Raw genomic sequence first — 26,091 nt, 5'->3', positions numbered from 1 at the left:
TAGTGGATGTTGTGAGCAATGTACCACAAGCGGGTGAGTTTTTTGAAACTGTGCAGCTGCTTTACAACTTCTTTTCAAACTCTGTTGCCCACCATCACAACAACAGACGGATTGTGCTTCTCTGAGAACATTAATGGTGAGTGCAGTTGATTTTTAAAAAATTTGGGCCAAGACTAATGCTGATTATTGTTATTATTTTGTGGTGGATACCCCATAGTCCTTATGTTTCCTGCAAGTCCTAAAATATACATTTACTGCTATTAAGCCTACTGGTTTAGTTTAGACTTCCAAGCGCTGATTCTGTTGATTTTTGTTTAAATTCAATAGCCGAATTAATTGAGGTACTGCATGGTCAGAGTGCGAGTTGTCCAACTCCTGGTAAAGCCTTGCATCTGTTGTTTGCCTTATTTGACTTTAATAATGGTGTATCTTTTGGCATTGCTGTCCAATGGGTTCGTGTTCGTGTTGTGTTTTTCAGTTGAAAAGCACGCATTTGACACTGATTGCGGGATTGGTGCTTGATTCACGTTGTCCGCTGTTGCTCGGATGCTCTGTTTTTTTTTGTTTATGCTCTGTGTAGCCCAGGTTGTCTCCGATGCCGTTGACACTGTAACAGTTCACTTCTATATTAGATCTATCAATTGCTGTTGCTTGTGAATCAACAGAGGCATTTATAGTAGGCACATAAGACTTTTTAACGCCACGCGTCTGGCCTTGCGAATACTTATTCCCATACAGTGCATCCCTCAGCACCATCACTGAATCATTTTGCCCCTCCGTAGCACCAGCAAGAAAATATCTCTGGCGCCGCCACTGGTCAGTATGTGGATTGCGTTTTCTCAGTGTTACTTCGTGGGCATGCGTTATAAATAACATTATTTACCTTTCATATCTAATGGTTTGCCTTTGGATTCTCTCTGGTTCTTCACTTAGTTTTTGCAGGTCTCATTTGATATTTTTAAATTCAATTTGGGATTATTTAATTAGCTCGGTATTTTCAATGTCTTGTACTGTAGTTGTTGACTTTGGGGATCATTGCTTGGTCTGGACACTTAAATTGCCTGATTGCGCCGGAGTTTTTCACGTGCTCCAGGGTGTATTTCAGAGGAGCATGCTAACCCCACTTTTTGGATCGTTGTGGTTCCTCGTTGGGTGAAACTCAGACCGGCGTCTTGTGTACCGCGTAACTGATTTCTATTCGGCAAGATTTGTTTATGGTTTGCCTGAGTTTTTGTTAGTTTTTCTAGTTAATTTCTATAATAAATCTTGAATTAACGAAGTAGCTGTGATTCCTGCATTTGATTTTGCCAGCGGCTCTCACAGAGTGGCTGCATCCTAGATAAGGGAACATTGCCAGTAATCAGCTCCATGCAGTTTTGGCTGTAGCCGTGCATGAGATTGCCAGGAGACCCAATAACTGAGGTGAGGTGAATTGAGGAGTTGAGTCAAGAGTGCAATTTACAACACTGAATGAAAGGATAATTCGTTAAGTGCGGAGGCGAAGGAAGTATCAAAACAGATGAAAGAACAACAGGAGATTTAAGACAGAAAACAAACAATTTCTGCATGAAAACATGCCAACATTACTGAGTTCCTCAGGATTGTCCAAGGTGCCTCAGAACATTGGGCTCCAAGGTTGCTGGAGCACCAGAATTGGTTAATTGTTGCTTAACAAGAGTTCCTTGTGTTTTTCGTGAGCTTCTCACTCTTTGTAATGTAGCCTCCTGTTGCTTTCTGTTTGAGCTTGTTAAGTTTATTTTGATAGATTTGAGGATTCTATGTTCAAAGTAAATTATACGATCAAATTATATATATGTAATCATTTTGTGACATATATCTTACAAATGAATCACCTTGAGATTAATTTTTGTTGGGTATACTCAACAAATCTACAAAATAGTAACAGTAACATGATCGATGACAGATCAACTGCAGTGCAGAAGACAACAAACTACCCAAATGCAAATATAAATAAAGGAGTTCATTGTACAACATTACACTGAGGTTGAGTGCAGTTATCCTCTTTTCTGAGGCAACTCGTCAAGAGGAAGAAGGAAGCATATGTTAGGTGTAAGAAGCAGGAAGCAGGAGGGGCTCATGAGAAATATAGGGTAGCCAGGAAGGACCTTAAGAAAGGACTTAGGAGAGCTCGAAGAGGGCATGAGAAGGCCTTGGCATGTAGGATTAAGGAGAACCCCAAAGCGTTCTATGCGTATGTGAAGAACAGAAGCATGACAAGAATGAAGGTGGGGCCGCTAAAGGATAAAGAAGGCAACATGTGCCTGGAGGCGGAGGAGGTTGGGGAGGTCCTAAATGAATACTTTGCTTCAGTGTCCACAAGTGAAAAGGACCTTGATCAGGGTGAGGTTGAAATAGAACAGGCCTGTGTGCTGGACAATGTGGAGATTAAGAAAGAAAAAGTATTGGATCTTCTTAAAAACATCAAGATTGATAAGTCCCCAGGGCCGAATATGATAAACCGCAGGTTGCTGTGGGAAGTGAGAGAAGAGATCGCTGGAGTGGTAACTATGATCTTTGAATCCTCTTTGGCTGCAGGGGAGATGCCAGAGGATTGAAAAATGGCAAATAGACAATAGACAATAGATGCAGGAGTAGGCCATTCAGCCCTTCGAGCCAGCACCTCCATTCACTGTGAACATGGCTGATCATCCACAATCAGTACCCCATTCCTGCCTTCTCCCCATATCCCTTGACTCCACTATCATTAAGAGCTCTATCTAACTCTTTCTTGAAAGCATCCAGAGAATTGGCCTCCACTGCCTTCTGAGGCAGAGCTTTCCGCAGATCCACAACTCTCTGGGTGAAGAAGTTTTTCCTCAACTTCGTTCTAAACGGCCTACCTCCTATTCTTAAACTGTGGCCTCTGGTTCTGGACTCCCCCAACATTGGGAACATGTTTCCTGTCTCTAGCGTGTCCAATCCCTTAATAATCTTGTATGTTTCAATCAGATCCCCTCTCATCCTTCTAAATTCCAGTGTATACAAGCCCAGTCGCTCCAATCTTTCAACATATGACAGTCCTGCCATCCCAGGAATTAACCTTGTGAACCTACGCTGCACTCCCTCAATAGTAAGAATGTCCTTCCTCAAATTTGGAGACCAAAACTGTACACAATACTCCAGGTGTGGTCTCACCAGGGCCCTGTACAACTCCAGAAGGACCTCTTTGCTCCCCTTGTTATGAAAGTCAACATGCCATTAGCTTTCCTCACTTCCAGCTGTACCTGCATGCTTACTTTCAGTGACTGATGAACAAGGACACCTAGATCTCATTGTACTTCCCCTTTTCCTAACTTGACACCATTCAGATAGTAATCTGCCTTCCTGTTCTTGCCACCAAAGTGGATAACCTCACATTTATCCACATTAAAGTGCATCTGCCCACTCACCCAACCTGTCCAAGTCATCCTGCATTATTATAACATCCTCTGCACATTTCACAGTGCCACCCAGCTTTGTGTCATCTGCATATTTGCTAATGTTACTTTTAATCCCTTCATCTAAATCATTAATGTATATTGTAAATAGCTGTGGTTCCAGCACCAAGCATTGCGGTACCCCACTATTCACTGCCTGCCATTCTGAAAGGGACCCGTTAATCCCTACTCTTTGTTTCCTGTCTGCCAACACATTTTCTATCCATTTCAGTACCCTACCCCCAATACCAGGTGCTCTAATTTTGCCCACTAATCTCCTATGTGGGATCTTATCAAAGACTTTCTGAAAGTCCAGGTACACTACATCCACTGGCTCGCCCTCGTCCATTTTCATAGTTACATCCTCAAAAGATTCCAGAAGATTAATCAAGCATGACTTCCCCTTCGTAAATCCATTCTGACTCGGACCGATCCTGTTACTGCTATCCAGATGTACCGCTATTTCATCTTTTATAATTGACTCCAGCATCTTCCGCACCACTGATGTCAGGCTAGCTGGTCTATAATTCCCTGTTTTCTCTCTCCTTCCTTTCTTAAAAAGTGGGATAACATTAGCTACCCTCCAGTCCTCTGGAACTGATCCTTAATCTATAGAACATTGGAAAATGATTACCAATGTGTCCACGATTCTTAGAGCCACCTCCTTAAGTACCCTGGGGTGCAGACCATCAGGCCCTGGGGATTTATCAACCTTCAGTCCCATCAGTCTATCCAACACCATTTTCTGCCTAATGCAAATTTCCTTCAGTTCCTCCATTACCCTAGGTCCTCTGGCCACAATTACATCTGGGAGATTGTTTGTGTCTTCCCTAGTGAAGACAGATCCAAAGTACCTGTTCAGCTCATCTGCTATTTCCTTGTTCCCCATAACAATTTCACCCGTTTCTGTCTTCAAGGGCCCAAATTTGGTCTTAACTAATTTTTTCCTTTTCACATACTTGAAGAAGCTTTTACTATCCTCCTTTTATATTCTTGGCTAGCTTACCTTCGTATCTCATCTCTTCCCCCTGTATTGCCTTTTTAGTTATCCTCTGTTGCTCTTTAAAAGTTTCCCAATCCTCTGGCTTCCCGCTCATCTTTGCTATGTTATACTTGTTCTCTTTTATTTTTATACTGTCCTTGACTTCCCTTGTCAGCCATAGTCACCCCTTACTCCCCTTAGATAGATATAGACATACTTTATTGATCCCGAAGGAAATTGGGTAAAGAGAATTTTTCTTTCTCTTTGAAATGGACTGACACTGCACCTTCTGTATTATTCCCAGAAATACCTGCCATTGTTGTTCCACTGTCAGCCCTGCTAGTGTATCTTTCCAGTCAACTCTTGCCAGCTCCTCCCTCGTGGCTCCATTTCCCCTTTGTTCAACTGTAATACTGATACTTCTGATTTTCCCTTCTCCCTCTCAAATTGTAGATTAAAACTTATCATATTATGGTCACTACCTCCTAATTGCTCCTTTACCTCAAGTTCCCTTATCAAATCTGATTCATTACACAACACTAAATCCAGAATTGCCTTCTCCCTGGTAGGCTCCAGTACAAGCTGCTCTAAGAATCCATCTCAGAGGCACTCCACAAACTCCCTTTCTTGGGGTCCAGTACCAACCTGATTTTCCCAGTCTACCTGCATGTTGAAATCCCCAGTAACAACCATAGCATTTCCTTTGCGACATGCCAATTTTAACTCTTGATTCAACTTACACCCTATGTCCAGGCTAATGTTTGGGGGCCTGTAGATAACTCCCATTAGAATCTTTTTGCCCTTACAATTTCTCAGTTCTATCTATACTGACTCTACATCTCCTGATTCTATGTTGCCCATCGCAAGGGACTGAATTTCATTCCTCACCAACAGAGCCACCCCACCACCTCTGCCCACCTGTCTGTCCTTTCGATAGGACGTATACCCTTGAGTATTCATTTCCTAGCTTTGGTCCTCTTGCAGCCATGTCGCTGTTATTCCCACAACATCATACTTGCCAGTTTCCAACTGAGCCTCAAGCTCATCCAATTTATTTCTTATACTTCGTGCATTCATTTATAATACTTTTAATCCATTATTCCCCTCACCTTTCACATTGATTCCTATTGCACTTAGCCATACTCTCCAATCCCTTCCTGAGCTTTCTGCCTCGTTGTCTTTCTGTTGTCTTTCTTAACTTTCTTTATTCTCTCTTTCCCTTTAACTCCATCCTTATATTTCCTCTCCTCCCGCCGCCCCCCCCACTACTTAGTTTAAACATACCTGTGTAGCTGTGGCAAACCTGCCTGCCAGAATGCAGGTCCCCAGCTTGTTAAGGTGCAACCTGTCCCTTTTGTACAATTCATCCTTACTCCCAAAACATACCCCAGTGGTCTAAGAATCTAAATCCCTGCTTCCCACACCAGCTCCTCAGCCACACATTCAGATCCCTTATCTCCCTGTTTCTGCCCTCACCAGCATGAGGAACCGGAAGCAAACCGGAGATAACCACCCTGGAGGTCCTGCTTTTCAGCCTTCTTCCGAGTTCTCTGAAGTCACACTGCAGAATTTCTTTCCTCTTCTTCCCGACGTCATTTGTGCCGACATGCATTACCACTTCCAGCTGTTCACCTTCACCCTTGGTTCTCTTGTTCAAAAAAGGTAATAGGGAGAATCCTGGGAACAATAGACCGGTGAGTCTTACGTTGGTGGTCTACAAATTATTGGAAAGGATTCTTAAGGATAGGATCTATGAGCATTTGGAGAAGTACAGTCTACTCAAGGGTAGTCAACATGGCTTTGTTGTGCCTCACGAGCCTAATTGAGTTTTTTGAAGAGGTACAAAAGAAATTGATGAGGGTAGGGCAGTAGATGTGGTCTATATGAACTTTAGCAAGGCATTTGAAAAGGTCCCCCACGAGAGACCCATCCAGAAAGTCATGGGTCATGATCAGTGGAATCTTGGCTGTTTGGATAAAAAATTGGCTTACAGGAAGAAAGCAGAGGGTAGTAGTGGAAGGAAAATATTCTGCCTGGAGGTCGGTGACTAGTGCAGTGCCACAAGAATCTGTCCTGAGTCCCCTGCTCTTTATGATTTTCATAAATGACCTGGATGAGAGGCGGAAGGATGGGTGAGTAAGTTTGCGGATGACACGAAGATTGGAAGAGTTGTGGAGCTGTAGATTGTCAAAGGTTACAAGAGGATATAGAATATCTTTATTGTCATTGTTGTGGAGCAATGAAACACAGTTTAGCAGCTCAACGTTTTGCAGCATGACAAAGAATATATACATAAAATAAACTCTAAAACCTCAGGAATGCAGTCCAAAATTAATAATATATGGATGGGGGGGGGGGGTAGGACTATTGCACACCTGCCATTCCTGGAAGTGTGATGCATTTAGCTGCCGCCGTCTTAGGAGGGGGGCAAGAGAAGGGAAGGGGGTGTTATACATTTCACTGCTTGTGGGTAGAAGCTGTTAAGGAGTCTCTTTGTTTTCGTCCTTAATGCTCTGTACCTCTTCCCAGAAGGTAGAGGGGAAAACAGGTGATGTCCAGGATGAGTAGGATCCTTTGATATACAAGTAGCCTTCTTTTGAAGTCTGCCAGTATAAATGTCTCTGAGGGAGGGTAATGTTGTGCCAATAACCCGCTCTGCTACCCTCACCACCTGCTGCAAGTCCTTCCTGTTCTGTTCTGTGCAGCTGGCAAACCACACTGCACAGCAATACGTCAGGAGGCTCTCTATAGTTGTCAGATAGAAGTTGATCAGCAGGTGATGAGGGAGGAGGGAATGCTTTAGCTTCCTTAGGAAGTAGAGCCTCTGTTGGGCCTTCCCCACCTGATAAGAGATATGGGCAGTCCAGGTGAGGTCAGCCGAGATGTGGACGCCGAGGAACTTGAAACTGTCTACTCTCGCCACCTCTTTCCCGTATATGTGCAGAGCAGAGTGCTCGACACGCTTTGATTTCCTGAAGTCTACTATCAGCTCCTTGGTTTTTGTGATGTTCAAGTCGAGGTTATTATGACAACACCATTCTGTCAAATGCTGTACTTCCTCCCTATAGGGTGTCTCATCACAGTCTGATATGATACCTATTAGGGTGGTATCGTCAGCAAATTTGACAATGGTGTTGGTGGAGTGAATGGTAGAGCAGTCATGGGTGAAAAGAGAATAGAGGATGGGGCTGAGAACACACCCCTGTGGTGTACTGGTGTTCAGGATGAGAGTAAATGATGTGTGTTCTCCCATCCTGACACTGGGGTCTGTTACTCAGAAAATCCAGTATCCATGAGCACAGTGAACTGCCAAGGCCCAGGTTGCTCAATTTCTGCACCAGTTTGTAGGGGATAACTGTATTAAAAGCTGAGCTGTGGTCCAGAAACAGCATTCTTACATAGGTGTTATCCTGATCCAGGTTTGTAAGGGCTGTGTGGAGAGCTGTGATGACTGCATCCTCTGTCGATCTGTTTGCAAACTGGTATTTATCAAGGTCAGCAGGTATGGCAGACAATACAAGACAGTATGAGTCTCTCAAAACATTTCATGAGGGTAGGAGTTAGAGCAACTGGGCGATAGTCATTAAGGCAGTTCACTGTACTTTTCTTTGGTATGGGTATTATTGTGGCTGACTTAAGGCAGGTGGGGACTACAGACTGTAGTAGCGAGAGGTTGAAGATGGTAGTAAATACTCCCGCTAGTTGATCTGCGCAGTCCTTAAGAACCCTTCCGGTGACTCCATCTGGGCCAGCTGCTTTCCTTGTATTGACTCCGCGCAGGGCGGATCTGACCTGGTTTGGTGTAACTGTATAGGGTCATCCTTCTCTGTTAGTGCTGACTGGATGCCAACTCCTCCATTCTGGCTGTCAAAACGAGAAAAGAACTGGTTCAAATTCAGCAATCTGACACGTTGGTCCGGTTTGCATATTCATAGATCACCCATAGGAACGGGTTTAGTACCTCCCACCACAGGTCAGCGTCATCGCCACTGCCGCTGGCACTCACCATTTGGTCATTTTGTAAAGTTCGGCTCGGATTCTGCAACCCGCCGATGGGTCGTAGGGGCAATTCCGTGTGTCTTGGGCTAGTGAGTTCTGGCGGCGCCCATTCCTCTCCAAGCCAGACCATAACCAATGTACTCCAACTCGGTGGCTTGCCCTGGTCTCGAACACGAGGCATTGTAGTTCTTCGGGGAATTCATCCACCCTGGCCGGTCACTTCATCGATGAGGTCCTTCACCCGCTGGGGCTGTTTTAACACCACCCCTCAAGTCGTTTAGCCCGCCTGCTGAAGCGCTGTATTGGGCTGAGCCGCTTGGAGGCAGACTTAAGAGATTTAGGAGATGCACGTGGACCAGTGATGCTCGTCCACCCTATTAAGTACAGTGCAACTGCTAGACATCAAAGGTACCGCCTCTATCCAGAGCCCCCTACAGCCAGTAATGTAGGGAGACACAAACCCTCTCTCTACTGGTTAGTCGTTGGGTATCCAGATATGTCATTCCCGGTTCCCATGGTAACGCTACCCACCGCATATTCTCCAGTCCGCGTGCCACAATCTCCTCCAGCTCCCGGTGGCCCTTGTGGTTGCTGCACCCAAACCTTCCCCGATTCCTCTTCCAACTCCACCACCTCATATTTCGGACGGTCCGACACTATGGGATGCCGAGACATCGAGAACCACCCAGACTCGCCAGCCAAGAGTTCAAGTGATCTCCTGCTTGCTGCATCACACCCAAGCCACCACCGAAGGTTGCGGGTAGGGGCCGGTAGCTTTATTTGCTGGTTCAACAATCCATTCGTTTGTTCAATCAGTTAATATGGAATATGAAACCCCCACAAAATGCCGGATTCTGCTGCCCAGTCCTGGACCTTAGCCCCAGTAATATGAGAGCCCTTGTCTGATTGGTCTTCTACGGGACCCAATACATGCAAATGCTGTAACCCCTGAATTGTGTTTTCCTGGTCAGTGCGGTCACACGGCAGCACTACCAGGACTCCGGAATAAGCGTCCGAACATGGTCATGGCGGACTGCTTTTTTATTTTGTCACGGCGGAGGCCTGATAACATCGACTTGCCAGATCTCACCGGCTCCTGTATCTCTCTGAAAGTGTCCAGAAGAATCCGTCGGTCATCCCCTGGGCTTAACATGTTGCAGGTTGGGCAGTTAATAGTTGCTGTTTTGACGTGTCATAAATTAATGCCACCCCTCGGGCTTGCGCCCATTTTTGTCTCGTCCACTCCCAAATATGCATTTTTATGGTGCGCCCAGACCGCCAGGCAACTGCGGTCCTCTTGCCCGGAACACACGGTGACCGTACAGATTTGCGCCGCGTGTCTATTGCAGCCTAATGTAAAATCTCTGTGGATTCCCGAGAGGTGTGGCCATTTAAATTGTGGACCGTATTCCGCCGCTGGTGTGCGTCCCTCCAAATATGTTCTTAATAGGAGGTCCCCAGAGAGGTCACCCATGCACCTCCCGGTTTTGCTCGTGCTACTGAGCCATCCATACCACCATGTCATTGGCCACTGCCTGGGAGTTGGTATAGACTCTAATAAGCCCGGTTGCCTTTCGGAGAGCAGGGTTATGCTACCAACTCAGCCAATTGGCTGCCCCCACCCCTCACTCCTGCATGGCAATTTGCGAGAACCGTTGGTGAACTAAACTTATAGTTTCTCCTGGGAGGGGGGGAATGGGTTTACCCATTGTGTAGGTGAGGGGTGAATGGTAGGGACTTTATCGTGTGTGTTGTGATCATTATCGCACAGGGTCATAACCTGTACATGGAGATGGCTCAGCCTGTCAGGACGTTTTTCTGCCCTGTTTGCGAGATACCATTTCCATTGTACAATCGCGGACCGTTAGAATAGCTCCCCTTGTGAGCCACATTGTCAGACTTCACACATACTGCATGATACGGTGGTGTGGTGGCAGTACGTCTGGCTCAGAGGCAGTCTGGAGTTCAGAGGCCAGGAGGGCCCTGAAGCAAGTCAACAACTGCCTCTCGAATCGGGTGTATCGGGTCGCCGCCTCAGGGAGAGACTTGGTCCATAACTCTAAGAGGACGCACGACTCTTCAACACTTGCCACAGCCGCCACTCGGTCACTCTAGGGGTAGCTGAAACCTGCAAGTCAAAGGTCACCCCACACTGTCTGGGACGAATGGGAGAGATCGTTCCACTGCCTGCTTGGCTGTCTCGAGGACCGCTTGCTGTTTTGGACTCCATTGAACATCTGTCCTTTTTCGGGAACGATAGTACAGGGGGCGTAATATCATGGTTAAATGAGGAAGTTATTGACGTCTGTACCGGGGAGTCCCATGGAATGTTGTGTCTCCTCCGTGGAGTTGGGGAACGGAGCATTCAGGATCTTACATTTAAACTTTTCAGTTCCGCTGCCCAGAATACCACTATATCCGGTAATTGAACATTTTGACTGGGATCCTGTTTCTTATCGGGGTTGATAACCAACCCTGCTTCCGTAGGGAAGAGAAAACTTTATCCAAAGCTTGCCTCACTACTTCCTGTGACGGCACCTGTAGCAGCACATCATCTGTATAATGGGATACTGGGATAAAGAGACACTGGGATCCAACCGTATCGCCTGTAAATGTTGAACTACCAGGCGATGGTACACGTGGGACTATGTATATACCCCTGGGGAGGCGGCAAAAGGTGTACTGCCGGATGCTCCCACATGAAAGTAAACTGACGGTATGACTCTGGACTTGGTCTCATGGAAAGGGAGCACAAGTCACCTGTATTTGTATCGCAATGGAATAAAGGGTGTAACGGCCTGGTAAAGGTTTCACTGCTAACGTTGTTGAATTGAATTGAATTTATTACTTTCATCCTTCACATACACGACGAGTAAAATTCTTTACGTTACCTCGCTGTCTAAACGTGCAAAGTTCAATTCATAGTAATTTGTAATAAATAGTACGTACAACAGGACAGTCAATATAACATAGCACAACAGTTGTGTCAGCATCAGTTAATCAGTCTGGTGGCGTGGTGGAAGAAGCTGTACCGGAGCCTGTTGGTCCTGGCTTTTATGCTGCAGTACCGTTTCTTGGATGGTAGCAGCTGGAACAGTTTTGTGGTTGGGGTGACTCGGGTCCCCAATGATCCTTTTACACACCTGTCGTTGTAAATGTCCTGAATACAGTAGTGGGAAGTTTACATCTACAGATGTGCTGGGCTGTCTGCACCACTCTCTGCAGGGTCCTGCGACTAAAGGAAGTACAGTTCCCATACCAGGCAGTGATGCAGCCAGTCAGGATGTGCTCAAATTTGCCCTTGTAGAATGTTCTGAGGATTTGGGGGCCTGTAAATGTCGAACTGCCAGGCTATGGTACATATGGGACTATGTATATACCCCTGGGGAGGCGGCAAAAGGTGTACTGCCAGGGGCCTATACCAAACAAGAGGTGCTGTTGTGCCTTTTTCACCACACAGCCGGAAGGTACAGGCCGCGTGAGATCTTCAGTGATGTTTATGCCGAGGAATTTAATGCTGTTCACCCTCTCAATCCCAGATCTATTAATGTCAATAGGGGTTAACCTGTCTCTATTCCTCCTGTAGTCCACAACCAGCTCCTTTGCTGTTGCAACATTGAGGGGGAGATTGTTTTCTTTATACCATGGTGTCAGGGTGATGACTTCTTCTCTACAGGCTGCCTCATTATTATTTGAGATTAGGCCAATCAGTGTACTGTCGTCAGCAAAGTTAATTAGCAGTTTGGAGCTGTGGGTGGCGACATTGTCATGGGTATACAGACAGTAAAGGAGGGGGCTTCAGACACAGCCCTGAGGGGCACATTTGTTGAGGGTGAGAGGTGAGGGAGCCCACTCTTACCACCTGCTGGCGATCTGACAGGAAGTGCAGGATCCAGCTACACAAGGCAGGGTGAAGGCCGAGATCGATGAGCTTCTCGTCGAGCCTGGAGGGAATTATGGTGTTGACTGCTGAACTGTTGTCCAAGAACAGAATTCTCACATCAGCATCCTTGTTCTCAAGATGTGTAAGGACAGTGTGTAGAACTGTGACGATTGCGTCATCTGTTGATTGGTTGTGTCGGAAGGTGAATTGTAAGGAGTCCAGTGTGGGTGGTAGCAAGTTGCAGATGTTATCCTTGTCCAGCCGCTCAAAACATTTGCTTGTTATTGAGGTGAGTGCGATAGGACGCCAGTCGTTCAGACGTTACCTTGGTCTTTTTAGGTAAAGGAACAAAGGTGAATGTTTTGAAACAGGAGGGCACTCTACACTGGGAAATTGAGAGATTAAAATGTCTGTAAGCACACCTACCAGTTGGGATCGGCACATCCTGAGTACCACCCCTGGGACGCCGTTCGGACCCGCAGCCTTGCGACAGTCCACTCGTTGGAAACACCTTCATACTCCAGCCTCAGGGATGACCAAGCTGCAGGTCGCATCAGCGGCTCTCCTCAGGGGCTCAGTGTTGGTGACATCGAACTGAGAGTAAAAAAGATTTAGCTCATCTGGGAGAGAGGCAGCGATGTTGCAAACAACACTACGTTTAGTTTTGAAGTCCGCACTGGTGCGCAGACCTTGCCATAAGCTGCGTGTGTTGTTGGTGAAGGGTTGTGTCTGAATACTTTACTTTATAATTTATTGTCGCCAAACAATTGATACTAGAACGTACAATTATCACAGCTATATTTGATTCTGCGCTTCGCGCTCCCTGGAGTACAAATCGATAGTAAATATTGTAATAGCAATACAGGGATTCTTGTCCCTGTATGCTATTGCGCTGCCTTGACCTTGCGCAGATCGTAGCCGCATTTCTTGAGTTCCTGTTGGTCACTGGCAACGTTTAAGTTCTGTGTCGCGTGGTAAGTGCATGCGTAGGGTAGTTCATGTAATGGTCTTTCCGATGAAGAAGTGTTTGGGTTATTGTTAGAGATAACGGGTACTGAGGAACGTGAGCCATCCAATCAGGAGAGAAGGTTGGGTGAGCGGTTTTTCTTTGACACCGGTGAGAGCCTTGTTCTTTGGCAGGAGACGAAGAGAGAAGCCACTGCAGATCATAGGATTCGCTACGGCGGGGCTTTGATTCAGTGGAGCAAGTGCTGGAGTAAACATGACTTTTGCAAGAGTTGAGCTGCAAGCTGTGCACATTCGACTTTTAATTAGGCCTTTTTTTTTGGTTTTTTTTTCTTCCCTTCCTTTTCTTTACTAACCCTTTAGTTAAGTTAATACTCATAAATATACTTATTTTAATTATATGCAGAATGTGATCTGTTATTTCCTGGGAACGAGTTGTAACAGGCCAGCAAATCTCACAGCATTCACACAAACCGGGGTCTGAGTGGGAGAGATAGCCCAATCTCACGGGTTTGGTAGGACCGGAGTGTGTACATACTCACTGGACATACGCGGCCGGAAAATAGCGGGTTTTCCGGCACCGAGTTGGGAGATTGGCATCGAGGACTAACGAGCCGTTTCCAGGGACGCCCGGGAAGAAAGGGGATTCATTGTCAGGGTATCATCCAGGATTGAGTTCGTTGGATAGTCCGTGATGTCCTGAGCATTGATCAAGTGGGTTGTGTTTAAACCCGTCTTAAACTACTGTCGGGTAAAGTGATTAAGATACTGTACGTGGTTTCGCCTCGGGCAAGATAAACCGCAGGGGTTGAGCGGGATTACAAGTAGCTAAAGCGAGTGTATTGAGTGGAGTGGATATTAGCAGCCCAGATAAATTGTTGATTAGGACTTTAAGTACCATTAAAGCATTAGTAACAGTTATGATCCTGGAGCGGAAGTTTGACAAAATGGCGGGCAAAGACTTCGTTTTAGTTCAGACTTGCACTGAGGAAACGGCAGTGGATCTGCCTGGTACTATTGGGGCCCCGGGAGAGGGGGCCATGGGCTGTCCATACAGAGGTGGGGAGTGTAGGCGAGAGTGTCGGATCGGAAGCCGAGTTTCCCGTAGCTGGGTGCGGAGACGTTAAAAACAAGTTGCTGTGGTTTTTTGCGGAGCGAGGGGAAGGAATGGTCTGATCTGGATGGTCTAATGAGTTCTCCAGTGAATGGCGAGCATTCTGAGTTGGTATCAGCCCTTATTATCTACTACTACTACTACTACTACTACGTCGACTCAGGCCTAGGGGGCCGGCGTCGGGCACGATGACGGACTCTCCATTTCTCCCTCTCCCTCATCAGAGTGTTCAGTTCATCTACATTTGCTGTGCCGCTGTCTTCTAGGAGCGTGTTGACCATAGTCTTGGGAGGGCGCCCAGGGTTTATCCTCCCGTGCTTGGGCTCCCATATGATGACTAGGCTGGCAGGTAGCTCGGAGTGGCGTAGACAGTGCCCCGCTAGTTGCAGTCTTCTCGCCTCGATTTTAGTGGAGAGCATCGGTAGGTTGTTATAGAGCTCAACGTTCGTCATGTGCTGTTGTCAACTCACATCAAGAGCCATCTGGAGCAATCGTGTATAGCAACCATCTAGAGTCTTGGTGAGTGGCCACGTCTCGCATCCGTACATGAGAATGGACTCTATGAATGCTATGAAAATCCTCTTTTTAAGTCCTCTGGTCAGGTTCGACTTCCACATTTCCTTGATGTCATTCCTAGCCCTCCACGCCAGTGCCTTCCATATCTTTATGTCCTTCTCCGAACTCATCATTCTTGACCTGAGGTACTTGTAGTCAAAGACTACAAAGCCCTTATATCCCTAGCAAATAAATGGCCACGAGCACCGGCGGTTATCGTAGGGTGTGAAGGTTCTCGGGGGCAAAGCCTGTCGCCGAAGGGGAGAAGGAATATGAGACATGAGCGGAACAGTTCCCTCAGATGCTGGATGAGTGGGAATGCTCCGATAATGTGAAGGCAGCGACTGGTAGAGAGTTTGAGAGGTTTGGCTGCTGAAGTAGTGAGATGCTTAAAGACATAGAACCCTTTGGGCTTCTCCCGCGGGCTACATGTAAGCGCTAGAAAATGTTTTGGCACGGGAGAAGCCCAACTGAGCTTATGACAGAGTTTTGCAACACGTTTCAGGAGAAGGGGAGACACGTCCCGTCTACATTTTTTGGCTATAGACAGCTGAGTTGTTTGCGGCGTAGAGGGGTCATCCAAACAACTGAGGTGAATCATTTAAGGATGGACCAAGTGGCGCACAGGCCACGGGGCATGATAGCTTGCGGCCTCCGAATGTTTTGTAAGATGTGCCCCCTCTCTCATTTGTTGAGCTGCTCAGAGAAGTAAGAGAGGAGTAGAGTGCCATGGAGGAGAGGGGAACCTCCAGCAACAGTGTTCAGTCTTCGGTAGTAGCCCCCACTGCTGAAGTGGCCCTGATTTCCCAACCCCGGGGGTGTTAAAGGAGTTTGTGGCAGCGTTTAGAACTGTGGTGTCCCGGCTGTTATTGATCTGGTGTGTATGAGTTTACTATCAGTAGAGTCTGATTCCGTCAGCACAGCGAATGTCTTGATTATTACGGATCACTACACCAGATATGCGCAATCCGTCCCTACAAAGGATCAGAGGGCGTCCACCGTGGCCAAAGTGTTATGGGAAAAGTGCTTCGTTCATTATGGCCTCTCTAGGCAGATACACAGCAATACATGAGTTACTGAACATACTTGAAGTGGTAAAATCAAGAACTAGGCCTTATCACACTCAGAGTGAATCCCAGTCCAAGAGGTTCAAGCAGATATTGCTTGACATGCTCAGAACCTTGGAGATCAGTAAGAAGAACAATGGAGTCAACATATTGGGCATTTGGTACACTGCTACAACTGTGCACAGAAGCTAGCTAACGGGTGCTTGCTGTAATATCTGTTGTTTGTGCGCAAAGCGAGGTTGCCCGTTAACCTCTGTTTTGGAACTGGCAGGGAAGATTTGTCACAGAAGACTTATCTGAAGTATGTGTCTGATATGAGGACGGAACTGCCAAGGTCCTGGTTTCCAAGCAAAATCAAGGAACTAAGAGGAGATATGATCGGAAGGTTAGGTTCTCCCAACTCATGCCGGGAGACCGGGTCCTCATAAAGATTTTGGGGCTACCTGGGAAACATAAGTTGGCTGATTGCTGGGTGGCTACGTCTTATGTCGTGGAGAGTCAGATGCCAAATGTACCAGTTTTCCAGGTGAAACCAGAGGATGGGAATGGATCTGTCAAAATTCTCCAGTGGAACTGCCTTCTACTTCTGGGTTAAGGGGTATGTGTTGACCCAGAGCCTGATACAGAACCTACACTTAGTAAAATTACTCTGCAGCAACATGGAAAAACTGAAGGACAAGCAGCAGAAAGGCCTGGACAAGACTGAACCACTAAATGTAATATGGACTCAGAGGATGAGGAAATGGGGGTGTGGTATATGCCACCCTTTGCAAACTTCCCAATAATTGACAAAGAGATTACTAACACTCCCCACGCTGATGCGGGTGAAATGGGGGAAACCAGCAGTGGACAAGCAGGTTTGTGGTTACACAACAATGGGACACTGGGTGCTAGAGTAACTGGGCCTGAAGCTGAGCTCAACCAAGTGACAAGGGGACCTGAGTTGTCAGGAGGCATGAGTAATAGACAAGGAATGGCCTCTCTATGTCGACAGGAAAGAGCCCAGGGAGTGTCTGAAACTGAAGATGTAGATGATGGGGGAAGGAGGTCTCAAAGAGTCAAAAAACCCCTAGATAGACTGGCCTATGTTGCACCAGGGGAACAGAATGTGGCACCTATCCCCTTAGAGAGATATGTCACTGCCCTTTACACCTGGATTGGAGGCCCTGACATCACAAAATTTCTTTGAAAATTGGTGTTATTCATGAAGGGGTGATCAATTATCTGAAAGTCAAGAGGACTTGATTATTTTTGGTAGGGGGAGATAAAGGTTTCACTGCTAACACTATAGGATGATTCATGTAATGGTCTTTCTGTAGAAGTGTTTGGGTTATTGTTAGTGATAACGGGTGCTGAGGAATGTGAGCCATGCAGTCAGGAGAGAAGGCTGGGTGAGGGTGTGGTTTTTTTGTGCTTGACAATGGTGAGAGCCTCGTTTTTTGTTCGGCGGGAGATGGAGAGTGTCATGGTCCTGATCGTTAATTCCCTACCTTGCTCCTAATTTCCTTTGATTTTGCCATGTTTCCGACCGTTAATTTTCCAATTACTTCTATTTCGCTTTGATGACAGCACACCTGGTTTCCATCAAGAACTGCAGTATAAGAACCCCGGCATCAGAACCACTAGTCGCCAGTTCGTTGGTCTTTTTCCTGTGAGATAACCACGTTTCCCGACCGCTTAGAACTGTTTGTTCTAAGTTTAGCTCCAGTTTCAAGGTTTACCTATGAGACTCTGTCTCTCTGAGTCAAGGCTCCATGTCAGGGCTCCATGTCAAGATCCCTCCTGTTTGCTGTTCGGCGTTTACGCCCGTATAAGCATCCAAACTCAATCTCCATGCCTCTGTCCTGCACTTGGGTTCGCTTCCTTTGCTCATTGCAACAGAACAAACTGGCCACAATGAACCCAGCAGACACGAAGACCCTGCTACAAGCCCTCGCCAGCCAGGGCTCCCTACTGGGTCTGCATGATCAACTTCTCCAGAATGTTGTGGAGAACCTCCGTTCCCTGACTGCTAACATAATGAAGATCGGTGGCCAGGTGGATCGTGTATCCATTCATCTGACCCCATCCACTCCAGGTACTCTGTCTAACCAGCCCAGACAGCCTTTAGTGGCAACCCCCTACGTGGCAGCAACACCCCCGCCAAGAGAGTGGCACGTAGCTGAACCAGAACGCTACGCTGGGGATTTGGGGAAGTGCCGGGCCTTCCTTCTGCAATGCTCCTTGGTGTTCGATCAGCAGTCACCCAAATACTCCATGGACAAGTCGAAGATAACTTATATTATGGGGTTGTTGCGGGGAAGTGCCTTAGCGTGGGCTACAGCTGTCTGGGATAATCAACTGGAGATCTGCTCTTCTTTCCCTACCTTTATCACAGAAATGAGAAAGATCTTTGAGCACCCCGTCCGTGGTAAAGATGCTGCTAAGTGCCTACTCTCTCTCTGTCAAGGCTCACGCAGCTTTGTTGAATATTCCGTGGAGTTCTGGACATTAGCGGCCAACTCGGGGTGGAACGACGAGGCACTCCAAGAGGTATTTCGGGATGGTCTCGGCGACAGGGTGAAGGATGAGTTGGTGGCAAGAGATGACACCAACAGCCTGGATTCCTTAATCTCTCTAACCACCAGGTTGGACAATCATATCCAAAAACACCATAGGGAAAGATCTGGTCATCCTCCACCTTTGGCCATTCCACAGCACTCATTACCATCTCCCGCCAGCACAAGCCTCTCTTCTCCTGCTCGGCCATTTTTACCGCCCCGGGGGAGGAACCCATGCAGCTGGGATGGAACCGTCTTTCTCCCACAGAGCGACTTTGGCGATTCAGAGCAGGGGAATGTCTCTATTGCGGCCAATCTGGCCACTTCCATGCTACCTGTTCCTTTGGCCAAAAGGGGAGGCACCGGTAGAAAGGGGGACCCTGGTGAGCCAGACAACATTCCCTTCCATCCCCCGAACCTGGATGCAGATCCAAGCTATTTTACGTTACAACCAACAGACCCTGCCTCTGTCAGCTCTAGCAGACTCCAGTGCTAAGGGAGACCTTCTGGATGAAGACATAGCTTCCTGGGCCGGAAGTCCTTGGGAGCCGTTGGGTACCCCTCTGGAAGCCCGGGCACTAGATGGCAGACTCCTGGCCCAGATCACACACTGCACACCACTCCTGTTTCTAATCCTCTCTGGGAACCGTTGGGAGCAGGTACAATTTAACTTAATTTCCTCTCCTCAAGCTCCTATAGTTCTTGGGTATCCCTGGTTGATCCGTCATAATCCTCACAACGACTGGTCCACTGGGAAGATAGCCAGCTGGAGTCCGTTCTGTCACTCCACTTGTCTTCAATCAGCCCTTTCCCCTGTTAAAGTCACTGCAATCTCGCTGAAACTCCCGACTTACTCAAGGTTCCAGTAGAGTACCAGGATCTGGGAGAAGTGTTCAGCAAACAACGGGCTCTTTCCCTGCCTCCACACTGCTCTTATGATTGTGCAATTGACCTTCTCCACGGAGCCCCTCTACCCACCAGTCGGCTGAATAACCTGTCCCGGACAGAAAGGGAAGCAATGGAGGCTTACTTAAATGACTCTCTTGTGGCAGGCATTATCGGACCCTCATGCCCCCCTGTTGGCGCAGGGTTCTTCTTTGTGGGGAAGAAGACGGCTCACTGCGCCCCTGCATTGGCTACTGAGGCCTAAATACTACGGAGCCACCATCTTCTCCAAGTTGGACCTACAAAGTGCCTATCATCTGGTCAGCATAAGGGAGGGAGCTGATTGGAAAACAGTGTTCAACACCCCTCATGGTCACTTCGATTACCTGGTCACGCCAGTCGGCCTCACCAATGCCCCCGCCATTTTTCAAGCCCTGATAAATGATGTCCTTAGAGATTTTATTAACTGCTTTGTGTTTGTTTATTTGGATGACATCTTAATCTTCTCCAGCAGTCTTCAGGAACACACCCACCATGTCCGTCAGGTTCTGCAGAGGCTTTGGGAGAACAAACTATTTGTAAAAGCTGAGAAGTGCGAGCTTCACGTTCCTTCTGTCAGTTTCTTAGGATACATCATCGAGAGCGGGCAAGTGAGGGCGGATCCCGAAAAGATCCGGATGGTGGTGGAGTGGCCAACACCCACGATACTCAAGCAACTCCAGCGATTTCTGGGGTTCGCAAACTTTTACCGTCGTTTCATCAGGGATTACAGCTGGGTGGCAGCGCCTCTTACTCGACTCACCTCTTCTAAGACCCCTTTCACTGGGACCCCGAAGCGGACGCTGCGTTCTCGGAGCTGAAGAGGCGTTTCACCTCCGCTCCCATCCTGGTCCAACCAGACCCCTCTTGTCAATTCATTGTGGAGGTCGACACCTCCGACTCTGGGGTGGGAGCGGTCCTCTCCCAACGTTCTGACCCTGATCAAAAACCTCCATCCCTGTGCCTTTTCTCGCCAGCTGTCCCCCGCCGAATGAAATTACGACGTAGAGAACTGGGAGCTACTGGCAGTCAAACTTACTTTGGAGTAGTGGAGGCACTGGCTAGAGGGAACGGAACATCCGTTTATCGACTGGACCAATCACAAGAACCCCGCATATACCCAAACCACCAAATGCCTGGATTCCCGCCAAGCCTGTTGGGCATTATTTTTTGGCCGGTTCACTCACCTGTCATCCGGTGTCCTAGAACGGCAAGCCGATGCTCCCTCCCGTCAGTACATTTCTGAGGAGGGTCTTCCCAACCCTGAGACCATCCTTCCGCCATCCCGTGTAGTGGTGGCCCTCACCTGGGAGATCGAGGCCATAGTCAAAGAGGCCCAACGGACTCAACCTGACCCAGGCAACAGACCCTCCAATCACCTCTTTGTGCCTGATTCTGTTCGATCTTGGGGGCACACATCTCATTTCGCCTGCCATCCCGGGATCGATCGGACTCTGTCCCTTCTGAACAGACATTTCTGGTGCCCCTCCATGGACGCTGACATCCGTTCCTTCATCTCTGCCTGTTTTGTTTGTGCCCGCAGACAAGCTTCCCCCTGACTGCCTGCTGGATTGCCTCGTCCCCTACCTCTCCCTGGCCGCCCTTGGTCTCACATTGTGCTGAATTTTGTTACTGGATTCCCCCTTTCACATGGAAACACTGCCATACTCACCGTGGTGGACCGCTTCTCCAAAGCTGTGCACTTCGTAGCCCTTCCGAAACTCCCTACAGCTTGTGAAACAGCCGACCGAATCGTCTGTCTCGTCTTCCGCCTTCACGGTATTCCCGCTTTCATTATTTCTGACCAGGGTCTCCAATTCGTCTCTCAAGTCTGGAGATCTTCTTGCAAGCCCTTAGAGCCTCAGTAAGTATGTCGTCCGGCTTTCATCCGCAGACGAACAGTCAAACAGAATGAGCTAACCAGGATTTGGAAGCAGCACTGCGCTGCATAACTGCCAACAACCCGTCTTCCTGGAGCACCCATCTTGCGTGGGTAGAATATGCCCACAACTCCCTGGTCAGCACCGCCACCAGAACGTTCACCTTTGAATGCTCCCTCTGTTACCAAACCCCTCAGTTCTCTGCTCATGATGATGACATTGCTGTGCCTTCTGTTCAGGCCCATCTGCACCGGTGCTGCGAGATCTAGAAAGACACACATGCGGCTCTGCTCCACTCAACCGACCACAAATGGAAGATTGCCAATCGCCATCAGATTCCTGCTGTTGATTATCGGCCTGAGCATAAGGTTTGGCTCTCTTCTAAAGACATCCCCCACAAGAATGAACCCAAGAAACTCGCCCCTTGCTACCTGGGACCATTCGACATTGAGAGTATTATCAACCCCTCAACAGTCACAATCAAACTGCCCAAATCTATGCACGTCCATCTTACATTCCACGTCTCCCAATTGAAACCGGTATCTGTCAGCCCTTTGTGCCCTCCTACTAAACCCCTCGACCCGCCTGGATCATTGACGACCACCCAGCGTACACTGTCCGGTGATTACTGGATGTGCATCGCAGAGGCAGGGGCCTCCAATACACGGTCGATTGGGAGGGATATGGCCCAGAGGAACATTCCTGGATTCCCCGCTCCTGCATCCTGGACCCTTCCCTCATCCGTGATTTACATGGAAACATAGAAAATAGGTGCAGGAGTAGGCCATTCGGCCCTTCGAGCCTGCACCACCATTTATTATGATCATGGCTGATCATCCAACTCAGAACCCCGCCCCAGCCTTCCCTCCATACCCCCTGACCCCCGTAGCCACAAGGGCCATATCTAACTCCCTCTTAAATATAGCCAATGAACTGGCCTCAACTGTTTCCTGTGGCAGAGAATTCCACAGATTCACCACTCTCTGTGTGAAGAAGTTTTTCCTAATCTCGGTCCTAAAAGGCTTCCCCTCTATCCTCAAACTGTGACCCCTCGTTCTGGACTTCCCCAACATCGGGAACAATCTTCCTGCATCTAGCCTGTCCAATCCCTTTAGGATCTTATACGTTTCAATCAGATCCCCCCTCAATCTCCTAAATTCCAACGAGTACAAGCCCAGTTCATCCAGTCTTTCTTCATATGAAAGTCCTGCCATCCCAGGAATCAATCTGGTGAACCTTCTTTGTGCTCCCTCTACGGCAAGGATGTCTTTCCTCAGATTAGAGGACCAAAACTGCACACAATACTCCAGGTGTGGTCTCACCAAGGCCTTGTACAACTGCAGTAGTACCTCCCTGCTCCTGTACTCGAATCCTCTCGCTATAAATGCCAGCATACCATTCGCCTTTTTCACCGCCTGCTGTACCTGCATGCCCACTTTCAATGACTGGTGTATAATGACACCCAGGTCTCGTTGCACCTCCCCTTTTCCTAATCGGCCACCATTCAGATAATAATCTGTTCTCCTATTTTTGCCACCAAAGTGGATAACTTCACATTTATCCACATTAAATTGCATCTGCCATGAATTTGCCCACTCACCCAACCTATCCAAGTCACCCTGCATCCTCTTAGCATCCTCCTCACAGCTAACACTGCCACCCAGCTTCGTGTCATCCGCAAACTTGGAGATGCTGCATTTAATTCCCTCATCCAAGTCATTAATATATATTGTAAACAACTGGGGTCCCAGCACTGAGCCTTGCGGTACCACACTAGTCACTGCCTGCCATTCTGAAAAGGTCCCGTTTATTCCCACTCTTTTCTTCCTGTCTGCTAACCAACTCTCCACCCACACCAATACCTTACCCCCAATACCGTGTGCTTTAAGTTTGCACACTAATCTCCTGTGTGGGACCTTGTCAAAAGCCTTCTGAAAATCCAAATATACCACATCCACTGGTTCTCCCCTATCCACTCTACTAGTTACATCCTCAAAAAATTCTATGAGATTCGTCAGACATGATTTTCCTTTCACAAATCCATGCTGACTTTGTCCGATCATTTCACCGCTTTCCAAATGTGCTGTTATCACATCCTTGATAACTGACTCCAGCAGTTTCCCCACCACCGACGTTAGGCTAACCGGTCTATAATTCCCCGGTTTCTCTCTCCCTCCTTTTTTAAAAAGTGGAGTTACATTAGCCACCCTCCAATCCTCAGGAACTAGTCCAGAATCTAACGAGTTTTGAAAAATTATCACTAATGCATCCACTATTTCTTGGGCTACTTCCTTAAGCACCCTGGGATGCAGACCATCTGGCCCTGGGGATTTATCTGCCTTCAATCCTTTCAATTTACCTAACACCACTTCCCTACTAACATGTATTTTGCTCAGTTCCTCCATCTCACTGGACCCTCTGTCCCCTACTATTTCTGGAAGATTATTTATGTCCTCCTTAGTGAAGACAGAACCAAAGTAATTATTCAATTGGTCTGCCATGTCCTTGCTCCCCATAATCAATTCACCTGTTTCTGTCTGCAGGGGACCTACATTTGTCTTTACCAGTCTTTTCCTTTTCACATATCTATAAAAGCTTTTACAGTCCGTTTTTATGTTTCCTGCCAGTTTTCTCTCATAATCTTTTTTCCCCTTCCTAATTAAGCCCTTTGTCCTCCTCTGCTGAACTCTGAATTTCTCCCAGTCCTCAGGTGATCCACTTTCTCTGGCTAATTTGTATGCTTCTTCTTTGGAATTGATACTATCCCTAATTTCTCTTGTCAGCCACGGGTGCACTACCTTCCTTGATTTATTCTTTTGCCAAACTGGGATGAACAATTGTTGTAGTTCATCCATGCAACCTTTAAATACTTGCCATCGGGACAATCCAGACAAGCCTGGTGGATCGCCTGGAGACTCCCGTTGAGGGGAGATACTATCATGGTGCTGATCATTAATTTCCTATCTAGCTCCTAATTTCCTTTGCTTTTACCATAATTCTGACCAATTGCTTCTAATTCGCTTTGATGACGGCACACCTGGTTTCCATCAAGAACTGCAGTATAAGAACCCCGGCGTCACAACCACTAGTTGCCAGTTTGTTGGTCTTTTTCCTGTGCGATAACTACGTTTCCTGACCGCTTAGAACTGTTTGTTCTAAGTTTAGCTCCAGTTTCAAGGTTAACCTATGAGACTCCGTCTCCCTGAGTCAAGGCTCCATGTCACGATCCCTCCTGTTTGCTGTTCGGCATTTACGCCCGTGTAAGCATCCAAACTCAATCTCCGTGCCTGTGTCCTGCACTGGGGTTCACCTTACTCGCTCATTGCAACAAAGAGGGAAGATGCTGCAGAGAACCGTTGGGGTCCGTGATTCGATGGAGCAATGTGCGGGAGTCTACTGAGGATTGGTGAATGTGACTTTTGGAAGAGTTGAGCTCCAACCTGTACACATTTGACTGTTTAATTATAACGGGGCCTATTTTGTTTCTTTCCTTTCTTTTCTTTAGTAACCCTTTAGTTAAATTAGTATTCATAAATATACTTCGTTATTTTATAACTAACTTACATTGTTTGCATTTTTTTTGTATTAATATTACTTGCATATTTATATCTTAACAATGTATTGGTTGATATATGTTTTACCTTTTGTGTACTAATTTAATAAAAAGATAAAAAGGCCACACATTTTAATTCCACGTCCCATTCCCATTCTGATATGTCTATCCACAGCCTCCTCTACTGTAAAGATGAAGCCACACTCAGGTTGGAGGAACAACACCTTATATTCCGTCTGGGTAGCCTCCAACCTGATGGCATGAACATTGACTTCTCTAACTTCCGCTAATGCCCCACCTCCCCCTCGTACCCCATCCATTATTTATTTTTATACACACATTCTTTCTCTCACTCTCCTTTTTCTCCCTCTGTCCATCTGACTATACCGCTTGCCCGTCCTCTGGGTTCCCCCCCTCCTTGTCTTTCTCCCTGGGCCACCTGTCCCATGATCCTCTCATATCCCCTTTGCCAATCACCTGTCCAGCTCTTGGCTCCATCCCTCCCCCTCCTGTCTTCTCCTATCATTTTGGATCTCCCCCTCCCCCTCCCACTTTCAAATCTCTTACTAGCTCTTCTTTCAGTTAGTCCTGACGAAGGGTCTTTGCCTGAAACGTCGACTGTACTTCTTCCTAGAGATGCTGCCTGGCCTGCTGCGTTCACCAGCAACTTTGATGTGTGTTGCTGTTATTTCCTGGCAATGAGTTGTAACAGGGCAGCAAATCACACAGAATTCACAAAAAAAAATAAGGTTCTGCTGGAAGAGACATCCGAATCTCATGAGTTTGTTGGGACTGGAGTGTATTCCCTAGACGTGTGGCTGAAGAACAGATAGTCTATCGGCGCCGAGTTGGGAAACTGCCATCGAGGGCAAATGAACCATTACCAGATGTGCCCAAGCAGAAAGGGAATTTCAGAGGCATGAGAGAGGAGCTTGCCCAGGTGGATTGGGGGAGGATACTGGCAGGGGTAACAGCAGAGCAGAGGTGGCTGAAGTTTCTAGGAATAGTTCACAAGGTGCAGGATAGGTATGTCCCACAGAGGAAGAAGTTCTCAAATGGCAGGGGTAGGCAATCATGGCTGAGAAATGAAATTATGGATTGCATAAACACCAAGGAAAGTTTATAGAACATAGAATTGTACAGCACATTACAGGCCCTTTGGCCGATAATGTTGTGCCAACTATGTAACCT

The sequence above is a fragment of the Mobula birostris genome, chromosome 23 (assembly GCF_030028105.1).
Source record: "Mobula birostris isolate sMobBir1 chromosome 23, sMobBir1.hap1, whole genome shotgun sequence".
In the NCBI taxonomy this organism is placed as follows: Eukaryota; Metazoa; Chordata; class Chondrichthyes; order Myliobatiformes; family Myliobatidae; genus Mobula; species Mobula birostris.
The sequence above is the reverse complement of the archived record's forward strand: the minus strand, read 5'-3'. Positions refer to the sequence as shown.